Genomic DNA, 16,333 nt, shown 5'->3' with positions numbered 1-16,333 from the left:
ACAGCATTACAACCCAATTTAAAGAGCCAGTAGAACACAACTGAACACTTTATAGTAAAGTGGTGCCCTCTGCTGGATCTAACACTGTATTTTCCACAAGAGTTTTCAGGACGTCAACACTGCGAGAAACATCAAATGAATCAAAATATTAAAATCAGTGTCATTTGTTCTTTTTCCACTTAGGGGAACATACATTTAATGTTGAGGCTTCTGGGAGGAATGATTTTTGCCTTTGAAGGATGTGTGTGCAAGTAAAGTGCCATCATGTTGAAGCCAATTTACAGTGACCATATAGACTTTTCAAGGCAAGAGATGAACAAAGGTTCATTGCCTGTCTCTGTGTAGTGACCCTTGTCTTCCTTGGTGCATCCCACCCAAGTACTAAGGAAGAATAGCTAAGGGAAATAAGGATAAAGGGAGAGACAAAAAAAACCTGGGACTTTTCCCAGTGAGGATCCAAAGCATTCTTTGACTTTCCTTATGTTCCTGTATCCTTGAAATTTAACTCTTTGGGATACTAGATTAGGTTTTAGGAAGCTATGTTTTGTGTATTTTCAGAATGAGATTTGAAGGAGGGGAGGGCAATAGTACTTGGCCCTCAGGGAACACCGCCGCCCCCACCACACAAAAAGGGGAATTGTCTGAGAAACAGAGCATCAGCCTTAGCCCCCATATTTGATTACCTCCTTTCCTTAAAAAAACCCCTGGTCTATCTTCTTCTTCCATCAGAGTTCATTGGGCAGCCATCACAGTTGTTTGAATGCAATATCAGCCGTGAGGCAATCTTACAAGGTTTGAATAATTTGTATCCCAGCCCCAGTATTATTTATTTATTCAGAAAATTTTATGCCACTGTCAAGGAAAAGAAGAAAACCAGGTTTTTTCTACCCTAAAACAGCTTAACAATCTTCTTCCTTCCTTCTCTGTGCAACCACCACTTTGTAAGGTAGGTGGAATGAGAGATTTTTGAGAAAACTGTGACTGATTCAAGGTAACTTGATAGGTTTCACATGGCGGAGTAGGGGGGTCAGACCTGGTTCTCCAGATTAGAGTTCCCTGCTCTTAATCTTTATCCCACAGTGGCCGTATTTCAGTAAAATTCCATGAGTAGGATTTTTTGCCATGTTCAGTCACTCCCGCCACCCCCCCCCCCCGACAATTACCATTCCAAGGTCACTCAAGACAGTTCTGTTAATTAGCTCAATGGTTTCAGCTGTTGAGAGGGGGGGAATTTGCTCAAGTTCCAGAAGACTCTCTGGAGACTGCATGGAGGGCTGAAAGAGGCCAGAAGATCCAAGACCTAAATTTTCTATAAAAGGTAGTCTAGCTATTTGATAGGTCATATTTTCCCCCCTTATCCTATTCTCTTACCCATTCCTTACCATTTTATGGATTCTGCTCTCTTCTGGACTGAATTTGCTAAAGCTTTAAGAAGACCTGACTGCAGAAACCATATTCAGTAATTGTATTTAGGAAGTTACCTTTGTTATTTGTGTGTACTTGAACCCTTCACTTGTACAATATTGTTTTAAAAAACCTTTTATTTTCTTTCTAATAAAATACTTTCTTATTTTCCTTTATCATGTGTTGCTGTGAGTGTACTAGTCCAAACTCAGGTTAAGCTTGGTTATGTTTTTGACAGAGAGGCTTGGTCCAGGGTCAGGTGCAAGACAGAAGAACAATTCTCTCAGGCCAAGGCAGGTCAGCCTTGACAGCTATGTCTCCAGGAATGTACCCAATGCAGTTTACAAAATAGTAAAACAACACTGGGTAGATTCCTGGAGACATAGCTGTCTATTTGTGGTTAGGCCCAATGTGGCTGCTGGCATCTTCTGCACTTCACTGGAGTTTATCACTAGTACTCTGAAACTAATGCTTCTCGTCCTCCACATTTTAACACTGACAACAGGGTTTTTTTTGCTAGCAACACATAAATTATCAATATATTGATAAAAACCTGCTATAATCTAACAAAGATGAAATACTTTATTCAGATCTATGGTCATTCAACCAAGGCATACGCATCCTCTGGTACTCTTCTTAGAGGAATTCCTGTAGGAGACATTTGCAGAGAAGTTATGTGATCCTCTTCTGGCACCTTTGTCAGATAATATATCATCAACATCAATGACAGGAAAGAAACAGACATGTGGAAAGTTGTTTTACATAGCATATTCATCTGACAGACTTATATACTCTGACCTTTATGTGGTGAGACTGCTGATCTCCCATGTAGGACTACACTGAGATAATTAAGATGAAAACTACATGCAGATAAAACAAAGATGTATGTATCTGTAACAGATGTTTATCAAGGAGCCCACATTCCCTCCCTCCGACCCTCTGTGTAACCCTCTGTAATCACAGTAGCTGCAGGCCTAGACATGAGAGAACTGGTGGATGAGGCACCTCCCTCTCTGCATCAGATGACCTTTAGATGGGAAATACCATTGAATAAGAGGGAAAGAGCCTCATACTCCAAGAAATCCCAGAATTCCCTGAATCTGGCCTGCACAGATGTCATTCTCATGTGCAAATGACCATCAATAATGGTAAGTGTAACCCTGTTATCTTTGCTTAGAGGAATGTTACAAATATGTGAAATTAACAACATTCAAATATTTTAGGTTCTCTGCCTTCTGACAACAGTTCCCATGATACAATGATGCTATCTGAAAGAAATCAAATGTCTGAAACTAAGTTTGTTGTATAGAATAAAGAGTGGTCACATCCAAAGTTTAAAAAGAAAGATATTGAACCTATTTTTCTCTTTCCATTCCAATGATTTGGTAAGTACTGTTTGCATTGATCATAGGCAAAGGAAATTTAACTGCAGAATGGCTTTAAAATTACCACATATATTTAATGTTAATACAGTATTTTAAATAATAGATGCTTTTAACCTTTGATCTGGTTCTGTGCAGGTATAAAAATGAGGTATCTTTTAAATAACCTTAATCAATAAAGCCATTTCCCAACACAATCAGTTTAAAAAGGGAGTAGAACTTATAAAACTAACTGAAGAAAAACAATCAATGAGAAGATTTCACCCAGTTGCATTTAGACAAGCATACTTTTGCAAGGTGCAGGAGGAATAGTGCGCTCTGTAATAAAAAGTTATTTAACACCCCCCCCCCCAAAAAAAACCCCCAAACCTTTTGAATCCAAAAGAAAAAGAGGAAATGGTTGATCATTTAACAGCCAAAGACAGAATTAGAGCAAACACATAAAGATACATGAAGAGGGAGATTGGCATGTGATACATATGGAGTAATGCCAGACTGCCTAACCAGGGATGAGGGGAAGCAATCTGCCTGCCTAGTCACTTTCCCACAGGCATACTCCTCTCCCATTCAATTTTGGAGCAAAGAATGGTGAATGTTACTTTTGAATCAACCTTAACACTAAGCAAAGCTGGAGCCAAAACCTTGTTGGCAGCCTGGGTGGAGGGGGCAGGCAGCCATCCTCCTCTCAAGCAAAAGTGCTAAGGAAGAGGTGCTCATGCCTGAGCTGAAATTCATTATAGCTATTATTATATAGCAACAAGATTCATTCCAGGATTGGGAGACTTGTGGAAACACACCCTCCACTAGGGCTTTCCCTGAAGACTAGTAGGACTGCCTTCTCCAGCCAGCTGCTGGGCTGCTGTGTGAATCCACTGGCACTCGGGGCGTTTTCGCACTGACCTTAATCAGCAGCGACGCCCCTCTTCACCGCGCAGGATCGGCGCGGATTTCGCACTAATTGCCGCGGAGTACCCGGAAGAGCCGGAAGGTCCCGCGGCTTTTGCGGCGCAAATGGAAACTGGGTTTTGGCGGTCTCTCCAGCTACACTCCTGAAGAAGAAAGCAGTCGTTCATGGCAATTCATTTTTTCATTTACTTCTTTTATACCCTGCCTTTCTGTCCAGTGGGGACTCAAGGTGGCTTGATCATTCTTTTCTCCACCACTTTACCCACACTACAGTGAGGCATTGGTAGAACCTCAGGAATAACATAGGGGCAAAAATGGGGTTCTGCAGTTGGAGGGGAGAACCAGCAGAAATTGCCATCCCTCTTAAGAAAGTGCCTGGAGTTCTTTGGAATGTGTAGTTGAATACAGGTCAAAGTCAGACCAAGCAATTACTTCCTCCTGTACCTTTGGCCTAGCTACAAGAGTTTCAAGCATGATTCCACTTTATTGAACTGTCTCTGTATTAAAAATATCTATAGTTAAGCACATGAACCAGCCCCACCTAGCTATGCCAGTTAAGAGTCCACTGTTACACTAGGAGGCTGCCATTTTGAGGCTTCACATTTTTTGAATCTAAAGGTTTACATAACAGCAAATCCTAACCTTTCACCTCAGGAAACTTGATTCAAATTGTGCAAAGGGCATAAGCAAAATAGAATTGATGACCTCCAGCATGCTCCTATGTAAAATATATCCACATGATAAAAAAAAAAAGCTAAGAACTTCACTAAAACAGCAAATCTTTGTTCTCCTAGTTCCCAGTTTCTGCAGTGAAAGGTCGAAGCTCAGATATGAGATACATTTGAAATGTACAGATAAAAGCACCCAGTTTGCAGGCCAAAGTTGCTGTAGTGTTAGCAGTAATTATATTTCATAAGTCTGAAAAATCACCAGACTGAAAAGAAACCACGACACTTGATAACTTGATTAGACTAGAAAATTTAGATAGCAATTAGCAGGTGTTATGATGAAGGGATGCAATTAATTATAAAAGATCACATATTGAGAATGTAGTGGTGGGTGTCTACTAATATTTACTAACTACAGGCACCAATGGCTAAGGGGCTCTATGGTAGATTTAATTTCCACATCCAGTGAAAAACAATCTCTTTGCCAATTACCTGAAAACTGTAAGAAAAGGATGGAAATGATAGCTCAATTAGCATCCTAGAAATTGTTTTGTCAGGTTTTGGCCCATTAACTAAAATATTTGCATTGTTAATAAACTTGGTATCTAAACTCAGATTTAAACAACAGTAATTAGTTATGAAGAGGGACCCCTGAATAATTATGAACACCCCTATAATAATAAATGAAAATATGGTTTTTGTGCCTTCAGAAGAGAATGTCTGATGCAACATTTAAAAGTAACTGTTAGAGGCCACAGCCCAAATGGGTGTGAATCCAAGATTGTAAAGTAGATAAGAGAGGCCCCTCTGAGGAAGCTTTTGCTAAACTAATAATGCATGAAAGCAGAGGGACAAGGAATGGAAAAATACAGGAAGGTGGAGCATTTGAATAGATAAGGGGGAGGTTTGTCTGCTTGTTTTGGGTTGTGAATAAAAATCGTCTGAAGGCTGATGATTTTAATTTAGTCATTTTGGGGCTTATGCTGACTAAATTCTGCTTTGATGTCAAAGTAAAATTCCTCATTTCATACCAAGCAATGTGTGGGACTTCGTTGTTTTCCTGCTACATAAAATGGTGCTATTGGCCTGGAAATAACATGGGTGTTTATTGTGAGGGAGGGAGATAGAGGAGATTGTGAGCCGCTCTGAGACTCTTGAGGGGAGGGCAGAATATAAATCCAATGTCGTCGTCTTCTTGTTTTCCCTATAAGTGTCTTGTCTAAATGTTTAGTGCCGTGAGGAACTTAGAAGCCAGAATTCTGGGAAATGTTAGAGAATGGTAGTTCCACATGGGCAGGCAAGGCTCCTTTGTCCCTAAACCTCCCCTACAAGAAAAATCTAACGTTTGGATTTGAATATCTTTTAGAATGGAGAGACCTGGCTTTGTAAGTTAGCAAGGACCTCTCTTCTCTTATTAAAATAAAAAACAGAAGAGCAATGATTTGGACTAAAATTAGATGAGGCCAGTTCTCAGGGGGAGGCCTGGAGATCTCCTGGAATCGCAGCACAAAGTTCCAGGTTGCAGACTCAGTTTTCTCTGCAGGGTAATGGAAGTTTGGTGTGAGTGAGAGCTCAGAGCCTGGTTCCCTTGGGATCTCATCTTTCTTTAGACTTCCATTTTAGATCTCTAGCAATTTGTCCTGTCTGGATATGGCAACCCCATTCAGGGAAAAAAAAAAAAAACTAACTGCAGAGAATGTGGCTTTGCCCAAAAGATCAGGTCTCTGTTAGTGTGATGAAGTCTGCCACCTGTCTGGCCAAGGTTGCCAACAGCAGACTTGCCAACTGATAGTCCAACACAGGTCCAAAGTCTGGTATTTTCCCCAGAAACACCAGGAAGGTAGGTTGCCACCAGGTTGGATAAATCTTTTAGCACAGAGGCCCTAGTCAAGCCTCTGCCTATTAGGAAAACTCTAGAGAAAACGAAACCACACCACTGCAGCAAGGGGTTCCCCAAGTCAGTTTTCACAAATTGATAGTAGGTATTTCCAAAGGCTAGTGGATAAATTGCAGAAAGTCTCAGAACAATCAGCACAGTCAACAACCATCTTCCTTATCTTCAAACCCCTTCCAACCCTCCCAGCAATTAACACAGAACAATGGTCACATTCAACAGCCAGTTTCCTTATCACTACCCTTCCAGGAAGCCCCACCAAACAATGGGCACATCCACAAACCAATTGCCCTTTCATCACACCCCTTCAGCCTAGAAATAGCAGCTCTCCAGCAGCCCTGGCCCCACTCAATGCACAGCAGCCAAGAAGGTCAGAGCGCCTGCTCCGGCTGCAACGCCACTGAGGATGTTCTCCGCAGCTGAGAACGAAACGTCTGGAAGAAAAACTTTCTCCAGTAGAACACGGCACTTGATCCCGAAAGATTCTACAAACGCTAGTGGATAAGTTTGGCTCAGATTGTGGTGGCCCTGAAAGCTTGGTTTTAGTGAGCTGTTCAATAGAACTAGCTAACTGGGTATAAATTCAGAGAGCTAGATATTATCATACAGAGTTCAAATGTCCAGATGGAATCCAAGGGTTTCCCTGAATGGAATTACGTCAGGAGGTTGTTCAGCATAATAAACTCTAGTCTAGGTTAGGCTAGCCAAAGAAATGTACTTATGTTATTTTTATGCCTCCCAGACCCTCGTGGTGTATCCAGTTAAGGCTATTCAGCTATTTTAGCACTAAAATTCAGTTAGTGCATGGCTACTGCATTACAGTTAGCCCAAAAGAACTTAGGTTCAGCTCTTTTAAAATGCAGCCAGGATGCAAATTAAATAAATACAATTTATTGCCATGATTGAGAAAGAGATTTAGAGAGTTGTACCTTTATTTTCACCTTTAAAATGCCAGAACCAAATATCTCTGAGAAAGAGAGATTAAACTAGTTTTGTTAAATATTTATTGCTTTAGTTCTATAAATTTCAGGCTCAAGGAAAGGCCTCTGAGCATGTACAGAGAGTGCCTAAATCAGCCCCAAATTGGAGCCTGGCTTAGGGAAGTTAAAGATTGCAAATTTGCAGTCCTCCTGCCCTTCCCCCACAAGAACACCGTGGCACAGAGTGTTGGAGCTGCAGTACTGCAGTCCTAAACTCTGCTCACACCTGAGTTTGATCCCCAGTGGAAGCAGGGTTTTCAGGTAGTTGGCTCCAGGTTGACTCAGCCTTTTATCCTTCTGAAGTTGGTAAAATGAGTACCCAGCTTTGCTGGGGGAAAGTGTAGATGACTGTGAAAGACAGTGGCAAACCACCCCGTAAAAAGTCTGCCACGAAAATGTGAAGTTGTAAAATCAATGTCACCCCAGAGTCAGAAACAACTGGTGCTTGCACAGGGGACTTTTCCTTCCTGCCCCTTCCCTCACCAGGAAGGAATGCTAATCTTCTTCTCTTTACTCAATCTGAAATCTTTAACAGAACCAGAAAAGAGAAGTAAATTGCCAGCATTTTTGCAAAGAGTCAAAGTTTTCTCTTTTGCAAGGAATTTATGTCCTAGCAACTTTCACTGGATTTTGGCTAGGAAAACTTTTGCAGACAATCTTTAGCTGTTTTAGGAAAGAAAAGGCACTTAGCCAAATTTAGTCTTAATTGTAGAAATAAGAAGTGTAAAACCTGAACCCCCACCAGGCAGATATCTCATCACCTTCCTCATCTTGTGTTTATATATATACCCCATGGTATCAAAGGGGGGAGGCATAATTGAGATATTTTTCTGAATTTCCATATTCTCCTGAATTTGGGATTAAAAGATACAAATTTAAACTTTTGAAATTCTGCAAGGGTGCCAATCTCCAGGTGGAACCTGGAGATCACTCCCAAAAATATAATGTAATGCCCAGAACATTAAGGCTAGTGCCTCTGGGAGAGCGGGTGTCCAGGAGGATGGACTGCATGCCTTGTAATCTTCAAATTTGATTCAGATATTCAGAAATCTCCAGCTAGGAGCTGGCATCCCAAAGTTTCACTTACAACTAATCTTTCTCTGCTAGAGAAAAGACCCTGCCTGTAAACTGCCTTGAGGCTAAGAGTTCTTCTAGATTAGAAGCTATTCCTCTGATAATTTATTTCTCTTTGCTTTACCTTTTGAGTCTGAGAATATTCTTCTAGTGGCCATTATCAGTTTCCCTTGTACTTAGATTATGTAGCTTTAATTTAAAGGGGAATACTTTTAACATATTTAGCTTGTGATCTTCTTTGTTTTAAAGAAATGGTGCATTTAACAGATCTCTTGTTAATTTTTTTTAATCTGAGATAATGGGTTAAAAGTTTATATTTGCAATCTTGGGTTTATATGGAACATCTATTCTGCTAAAGCAATACAGTACCCAACCTTCTGGAAATTTTATTTCTATTGGGATTTTTGTTAAGAACATCTTATACCAGAAGCATGAGGTCTTCAGGTGTTGCATCTGGCAGTTTTTCTGTCTTACTTTGGGCTGCTTTCCAATTTTTCATTCATTTGAATCTGGGGGGTTGGTACTTTGATGGTTGGTACTGAGTTTTTGTTTAGAGCAATGTTTTGAAGTTCTGCCTCATAAATTTTGGTTTCTACAAGACCTCTTTTTATTTGAAGATATAACGTGTTATAGAGGAACATCTATACCCTTCCTTGGGTAGAACTGCCCTCTCACTGTGCATATCAATCTTCCTATTCAAATATAGTGTGAACCTCTTACTTGTGGAAAGAGGCATCTATATGCTTATCTATCATAATTTATGCCTTCATCTATAATCTTGTTAGAGCATGACTTTTCTGAGTGTTTTGTTCAGAAAATTCTTTCTATGTTTCATGTTCTTACCATGGTAGGACTCCAATTCTGTTTGATTTTGTGTTTCAATCCAGTCTCTAGTCTTGGCCAGGCTTGCTACTGGATAACACATTTCCATTTAATTGTTTTAAGTTCCTGTCTCTCTGTTATTTCAACCTTTTTTGTCAAGGTGTATTAACCAGAATTTGCTTTCCAGGATTGTTTTGTTATATATATGAAGAAAATCGGGATCTGCAATTCAAGTTCAATGCATGCTCATTATTAGATAGTAGTTTTAAGAATTACTGGTATGTCTGCTAAGAATTGTTTGTTTAAGGATTAACTATTATTTGCTTTTAGGATTCTTGTAGTTAAAAGTTTATTGAAACCCACTCTCACACCTACGTGAGACCCACAGAAGAAATTTTGGATGAGCTGAAACAGAGGAAGATGGGGTTCAGAGGGACTTGAATACCCCACTGATGTCCAGTGGTTTGAATTCTCTAATCCAGTTCTCTAATCTTTTTGGGTCTGATCCCTCACATACATGTGTGTTAAAAGCTGGCATTGTTCTATTGAGGCCTTAGTTTTGTTTTGTGTTTGTTTTTGAGGTTTTTCTTCCCTTTTTGTGATCATTTTCATAATCCAGGGGTAACTTCAACTCTGGTAATCTCTTTTTGGAGCTCCAAATTTTGTGCACAATTTCATGTTTTCTTTTTAAGATTCATATCTGTTGCAACAAAAATAAAAAGCTTCTCATGAACCACTAGGTGTTTGTTTTCTATATGGATATGCACTAGCCTGAATCATGAGAATTGATGCATAGGTTTATATTGTGAATTTGTGTTTTGTATAATGTATGGTGTATGAAATCTGTCCTTTAACATTGGAAGGGTAGAGACCTTGTCAAATTGAAACACCATGTGAGAAAGAGGAAGTCTCCTGTCCAAAGCAAATATGGTAATTTAGCTAATGTGTTCAACCCTATCTCAACAGGGTTGGACTCAAGTATGGCAATTTGTGGACAGCCAAGGAAAGCTTTAAAGGGAAAAAGCACCTATTATTGCCTCATTGATGTTGGAAGGAAGGCCTCCCAGAGAACCCCATCCAAATTGAGTTGTGGAGAAAACTTATTTCCAGGGAAATTCCTCTGCCTAGGAAAAGGCTGGTTGCTCCAGTTGATTACAACAGCAGCTCCACTGCCACTTCCAAGTTGTGCTTACAGGAAAAGGAATTCCTTTTGGCTGCAATAGAAACAGATTTCCCTGTGAAAAGATTGTCATGCATAGAGCACGCAAACTCTCCATGAACTCAAGAAAGAAGACCTTTTGTTAGACTAAGGCAGGAGGGGAACAAAGAATTAGTCAGGAAATGGTTTTTGTATTGTAATAATGTGGCCAGGTGTGGACTGCCCACGGCTGGCAATGTTTTCAAGTATGTCTGAATGTGTGTGTCTTAATCATCTAGCATACAACAAGGTGTCTGCCATAAAGGCACATGAGTTGATTCAGTTTATAGCATGTCACTTGCATATGTCCCTTATGTGTTTTAGAAATTGAGATGAGTTCTTGTATTCTTGCATCATAACTAGTAATGTCTTATTGATAAAGAAATAAGTTCTCTAGGATCCTTCCAAGATCTATATTCACAAATTTAGACTGGACATGTGTAATTATTCAATGCATATACCATGAATGGATTATTTTATATTTTTTAACTCAGGCATAGCCTATTTTTGGTAGTTGACATTCCTAAACCTTTCCCTTTGCCCCAACCATGTCACGACCCTGGTTGTTTGAAGTCTGATCAGCAGTGCACCGTGAAATGTGGCACACACCCTCCAAGGACTGGACAGTGCCAAAGAGGAGGAATTGATACCAGAGTGCTGCCAAATAAAGAGGGTAGCCTTAAAAAACAAGGGGGCCCTCTCAAGCTAGTCTGTGTGCCCAGAAAGGCCCGATAATGGAGACCAGAAAAACTCCATATTGGAAGGCTGGGCTGCATAGCCAAGGCATGCCTCTGAGTGACCTTCTTTCACACACACACCTTCTCTAGATGGAAAATACTGGGATATGCTAGTGTGAATGGATAATCCCATCACTGCCTCTTTCCTCCCTTGACCCACCTATACCCCATCACTGTCAATACACTATTTCATTACCTCATTGTAGTGTCATTTTAGTCTTCCTTGGGAATGTTGAAAACCAAATTGTCACCTAGCTGCACTTCCTGAGTGCGCATATAGAATTGATTTGTTTAATAATGATGATGGTCAGTCTCCTTCAGATTTTAAAATAATAAAAAAAACTTTCAGAAGACTGAAAGGGCGGAATGAAGAGGGACCCCTGAATAATTATGAACACCCCTATAATAATAAATGAAAATATGTTTTTTTTGTGCCTTCAGAAGAGAATGTCTGATGCAACATTTAAAATGGGTGTGAATCCAAGGTTATAAGGTAGCTAAGAGAGGCCCCTCTGAGGAAGCTTCTGCTAAACTGATAACGCATGAAAGCAGAGGGACAAGGAATGGAAAAATACAGGAAGGTGGGGCATATGAATAGATAAGGGGGAGGTTTGTCTGCTTGTTTTGGGTTGTGAATAAAAATGGTCTGAAGGCTGATGATTTTAATTTAGTCATTTTGGGGCTTATGCCAACTAAATTCTGCTTTGATGTCAAAGTAAAATACCTCATTTCATACCAAGCAATGTGTGGGACTTTGTTATTTTCCTGCTACAGTTACACCTTTTGTATTTCACTTCTGCCTATTGAAGCTTGCAGTTACTTTTATCCACAGAAATTGGTCCAATATCAAGTGTCTTACTGGGCAGTCCTATATAGAATTGCTCCAGTTTAAAATCAATAAATTTCAATGAGGTTTTACTAGGTGAGCTCTGTATAGGACTGTATTGTGAATCTCTTCCCTCATCTGGGACCACTGTGGCAAGAATTTTCTAGCCACATTTGAAAGTTTGAAAGTTCAAATTTAGAAAAAGAAAATTAACTTCCCCATCCCCATTCAGGTTGCTTTATTAGGTTGCTTTTAAGCATACTTTTTGTGTTTCAGTTTTAGTCCTGTTCAGTTGTTATGATTTTACTGATCCAAAATTGTATATTTTTGACATGTGTAGTTACTTTTTTGTATGACTAGGAGTATTGTGCAGTGTCAGTATATGCCACTGGAAACCCACATTTTTGTCAGTACATGGTCATGTGTGACAAAGTTGGAGTACAAAACAGCTGGAAAATATGTGTGTTTCTGTAGTCATACAAAATAGTATTCATACATATTGTGAAGATATGTATGCACTCAGTAAGTGAAACTGAAACATTAAAATGATAAACAGAACTTTGTTTACACTGGTTACATTACTGTCACCTTTTAGTCAATGAAAAATATGTACACTTACATTATTGCTAATTATTGCCTTTTAAAATCTTTCAACTTGTTCAGTGACCCAGAAATTTGTGACAGTATATATTAAATATGCAAAACTTGGAAGGTCAATGCCATAGCCAGGACTGAACCTAGGGTATGTGGTGCCCCAGGCAGGCTCGCTGTCTGCTGCCCCACACCCCTGGGGGCTCTAGGCACGTGTATACACACCCCAGGCCAGGCCGTCACTGCCCCTCCCTTCCCTTCTGTGGTGCTGCACTCCTCCGCCTACCCCCCTGGCACTTTCAGAGGAGCGAAGCTAGAATCAGCCCTACCCACTTAGACATGGGCCGGGCAGCTCAGCATTCTCTCTTAAGAAAGCGCTCAACAAGGCTGCACTCCCCCTCCTTTCTGGAACCAGAAGTGAGGGGGGAGTGAAGCCTCATCAAGCACTCTCTTAAGAGAGAATGCTGAGATGTCTGGGCCATGTCTAAGCAGGTAGGGCTGATTCTAGTGGCACTCCTCTGAGCACACTGGGGCGGGGGTGGCGGAGCATGGCGCCGCAGAAGGGAAGGGGGGAGGGAGGAGGTGGCAGGACGGTGCAGTGAGGCAAAGGTGTGTGTGCGGGGAGGTAAATTAGGCATTTGTCTTGGGTACAGGGAAGGCGGAGAGCCCAATTCAGCAACGCGCCCCCGGCACCCTAGGCAAATGCCTAGTTTGCCTAGTGGGTGAGCCGGCCCTGGCCACAACATTTACGAAGTGGCCATACTACCCCATATCATACATGTATTCATTAGAAGAAGACTGTTTCCAAAAGGCCAGGGCTTTTGAAAAATGCTATAGGACAATGTTAGATTTGAGTTCAGTAGCACCTTAAAGATGAACAAGATTTTTAGGGTATTAGCACAGTACTAATTACAAACACATGCAGGGCAAACACCTGACAAATGCTTTATATTGTTCATAGTGCTAGTCCTAGATATCATGGAAGTCTATAGTTGGATGGTTTGTATTGTGCAAGCTGAGGAGTAGCATGTATGGAAGTACATTCAGATGTCAGGCCAAAATACACACACACAAATACATTAGCAGTATTTTCTAGATGTAATCAATTCTCTGGATGGTATCTGGGATTTTTCATTATAACGGGAAACAGGTCTTTAAAAAAATTGGGATTGGGAATATTGGGAGCCAGCATTTCAAGGCTTCTGGGACTTTTTGTCTTGAATTTTGCTGTTATGTCTGTCAGTGTCTTCTTTTCAGGACTTGGTTTTGACTTGCCAGATTTTGACTTAGATTCTGTGCTTTGAAATTAGTTCTGTGGGACTTGCAACACTGTGTTCTTTGTATAAGTTGGTTTGTGTCATGATTGTGCTTTGCAGTGGATTCTGTTTCAACATTACCTTGTATTCAAAGGTTGTACATTGGGTTGGATTCTCTGATTTTATATTTGTTGGCCTTACAACAGTGTTTCTATTTGGCTTGAATCTGTTTTGACAATGGCTTGGATTTTCAGGCTGTACATTTGTAGTGCTAGGCTTATTACATTGTCCTGTGCTTCTGCTGGGATTCCCTGGTTCTGCATTGTTTCTTTGGGCTTGTTGGGTCTCTCTGCTTTGTGAGTTTTTTGGCCAGTTGTTTTACTTGATCTTGTGTCTTTGACTATTCATTGTCCTGGAGAAAGCATGGAAGTCATCCCCCCCGCCACTGCCCAGAAAACAATGGAGGATGGCTGGGGGGCACCTTGTTCAGGGTCTCAGAGAATTGGACCTCTGTCCAAAATCACTTAAAAGTCACCAGCTGCTGCACTGCAATCATGGTACAATTTGCTTTTTAAAAAAGTCCCTTCAGTTCTCCAGAAAGATTCCCCATAAGGAATAATGGTCCTGAATAATAAAGGAATCCTGCCAAAACCTAGATGCAAATACTAAACTGGTATTTGGAATCCAGATAAATGGTCACACATATTTTAAACCCCCTGATACCTGGATCCACTCACTGAATTTTTTTTTTTTAGGTACCATTCTGGATCTGAGACCTATTCTAAACACTAGTCAGCAGCACAGGACACATTAAGTTGCAAGCCAGTGACAATAGCCATGTGAGAGGAAGAGGAGAAGAGTTACAGCCATGGTAGGATATAGTTAGAGACATTATCCTTGCCAATTAGTGGTCTCACTGTACTGCTGCTCTGCAGCTTGTGTGGAAAACAAGTATAGCACTCTCGTTCCCTAAACATGTGTGCTAGCAGCAGGTCCTTCCAAAAAGCAGCAAAGAAGTGGCTCTATGATCTGAGCACCCAGACTCAGATTGAAGACCACTGGTTTAGAGCACATATTTCGTGGTTACATAGCAACTCAATGTAACTCCTTTCCCCAACCAGTAACATAGATCAGCTCAATCTGTTCTAGTAAGTACTGCACACCAGGCTGAACAAAGTTTTATCAACATCTCTAGTTAATGCAGGCCACCATTTATCAGGTGTCTAGAGAAACTTTCTGTACCAAAGACAGAACACTCCTCCTATGCCTCAGGTAACCTTTCTGTTAATCCTCAATATCAATGGCTAGTTTTGAAATCGACAGCTTGTCACAAGGCAATTCCTTCCTGAGTCACAAACCTGAATTGCCCTTTCAAAACAAATGCTTTTATTTGAACAAGGGAAAAATAATTTGGAATTTCAACTTGTTTGTACTAGAAAGACTCCCATACTGCACTCAAAACAAAACAGGATTCTTATGACATCATGTTCATCTCCCTGCTGCCAACTGCTTGTCTTCAAGGGCATCAATGGCCCATGTGCAAATGTTGACACGATCTCATGAGAGTCTCCAGTTCCACAGGAAAGGGGCCCCATTTACTATGGTACCAGATGCACTTTCATGTTAACTACAGATTTTTCTGACTCCATTTTAAGAGATGTTGGTAATAATTAATAGAACATAGAAAAGACTAGTCACAATATAAAAAGAAGTGTTCTGAGACGCTGCACAATGTAAACTATATTCATAAACAGTAAATCCAGTTCAAACAATGTTACAACAAATACAAAGGTAGTGGTCCTGATAGGACTCTATGTATACAGATGTAATTGCTCCAAACTATTGTTACTTCCTTGGAATATCCAGCTTAACTGGAATATCCAGCTGTTAGTAACTATACCTGTAGCTTGTATTTATTAGTGACCACCTATGTGGCAATTCAGGAGAGTGTCATGGGTGCTGGGGACCCTGCAGAAGAAGCTGAGACTGCAGAAGAAACTGTGCCCCTGCCACCTGCACCGGTGCCCCTGCCTCCTGCTGGAGAAGATCCAAGCCCCCCTGCCTCGCCCTCTCGGGTGGCTCGTGTGTGTGACCGCCTTCGTCAGGACCTCAGGGATCGGAGGAGGGCGGCATGCTCACGAGCAAGACGCTCCCTGAGCCCTGAGTTTTGAAAGGATTCTGGCCCTTCTGGAGTGAGGATGCTTGAGTCTCAGCAGGATCCTGGCTGCCTCTCTGAGCCAGCAATTAGCCCAAGTGGGCAACAGCCAGCAGAGGGCTATATAGCTGTGGGCTTTGGGAGGAGGCTTTGTGGAAGCAACTAATCACTTACCTGACGTTCTAGCATCCACTTTGGCTTTTGACTTTGGCTTTTGGACTCCCTGACTTTGGCTTTGACTTCTGGACCCCCTGACTTTGGCTTCTGAACCTCTGACCTGCGATACCTGGACTGTGATTCGGTTTTGGTGCCTTGGACCCTCTTTGCTCACCAGCTACAGACCTTGGACTGCCCCTGGACTTTGCCTGACCCGGCCTCAGCCCGTGACAGAGAGGCATTTTCCCCAAGACTTGAACCAAGTGAGCTGTGCCAGTTTGAAT

This window comes from Heteronotia binoei, chromosome 21, assembly GCF_032191835.1.
Source record: "Heteronotia binoei isolate CCM8104 ecotype False Entrance Well chromosome 21, APGP_CSIRO_Hbin_v1, whole genome shotgun sequence".
Taxonomy (NCBI): Eukaryota; Metazoa; Chordata; class Lepidosauria; order Squamata; family Gekkonidae; genus Heteronotia; species Heteronotia binoei.
The sequence above is the reverse complement of the archived record's forward strand: the minus strand, read 5'-3'. Positions refer to the sequence as shown.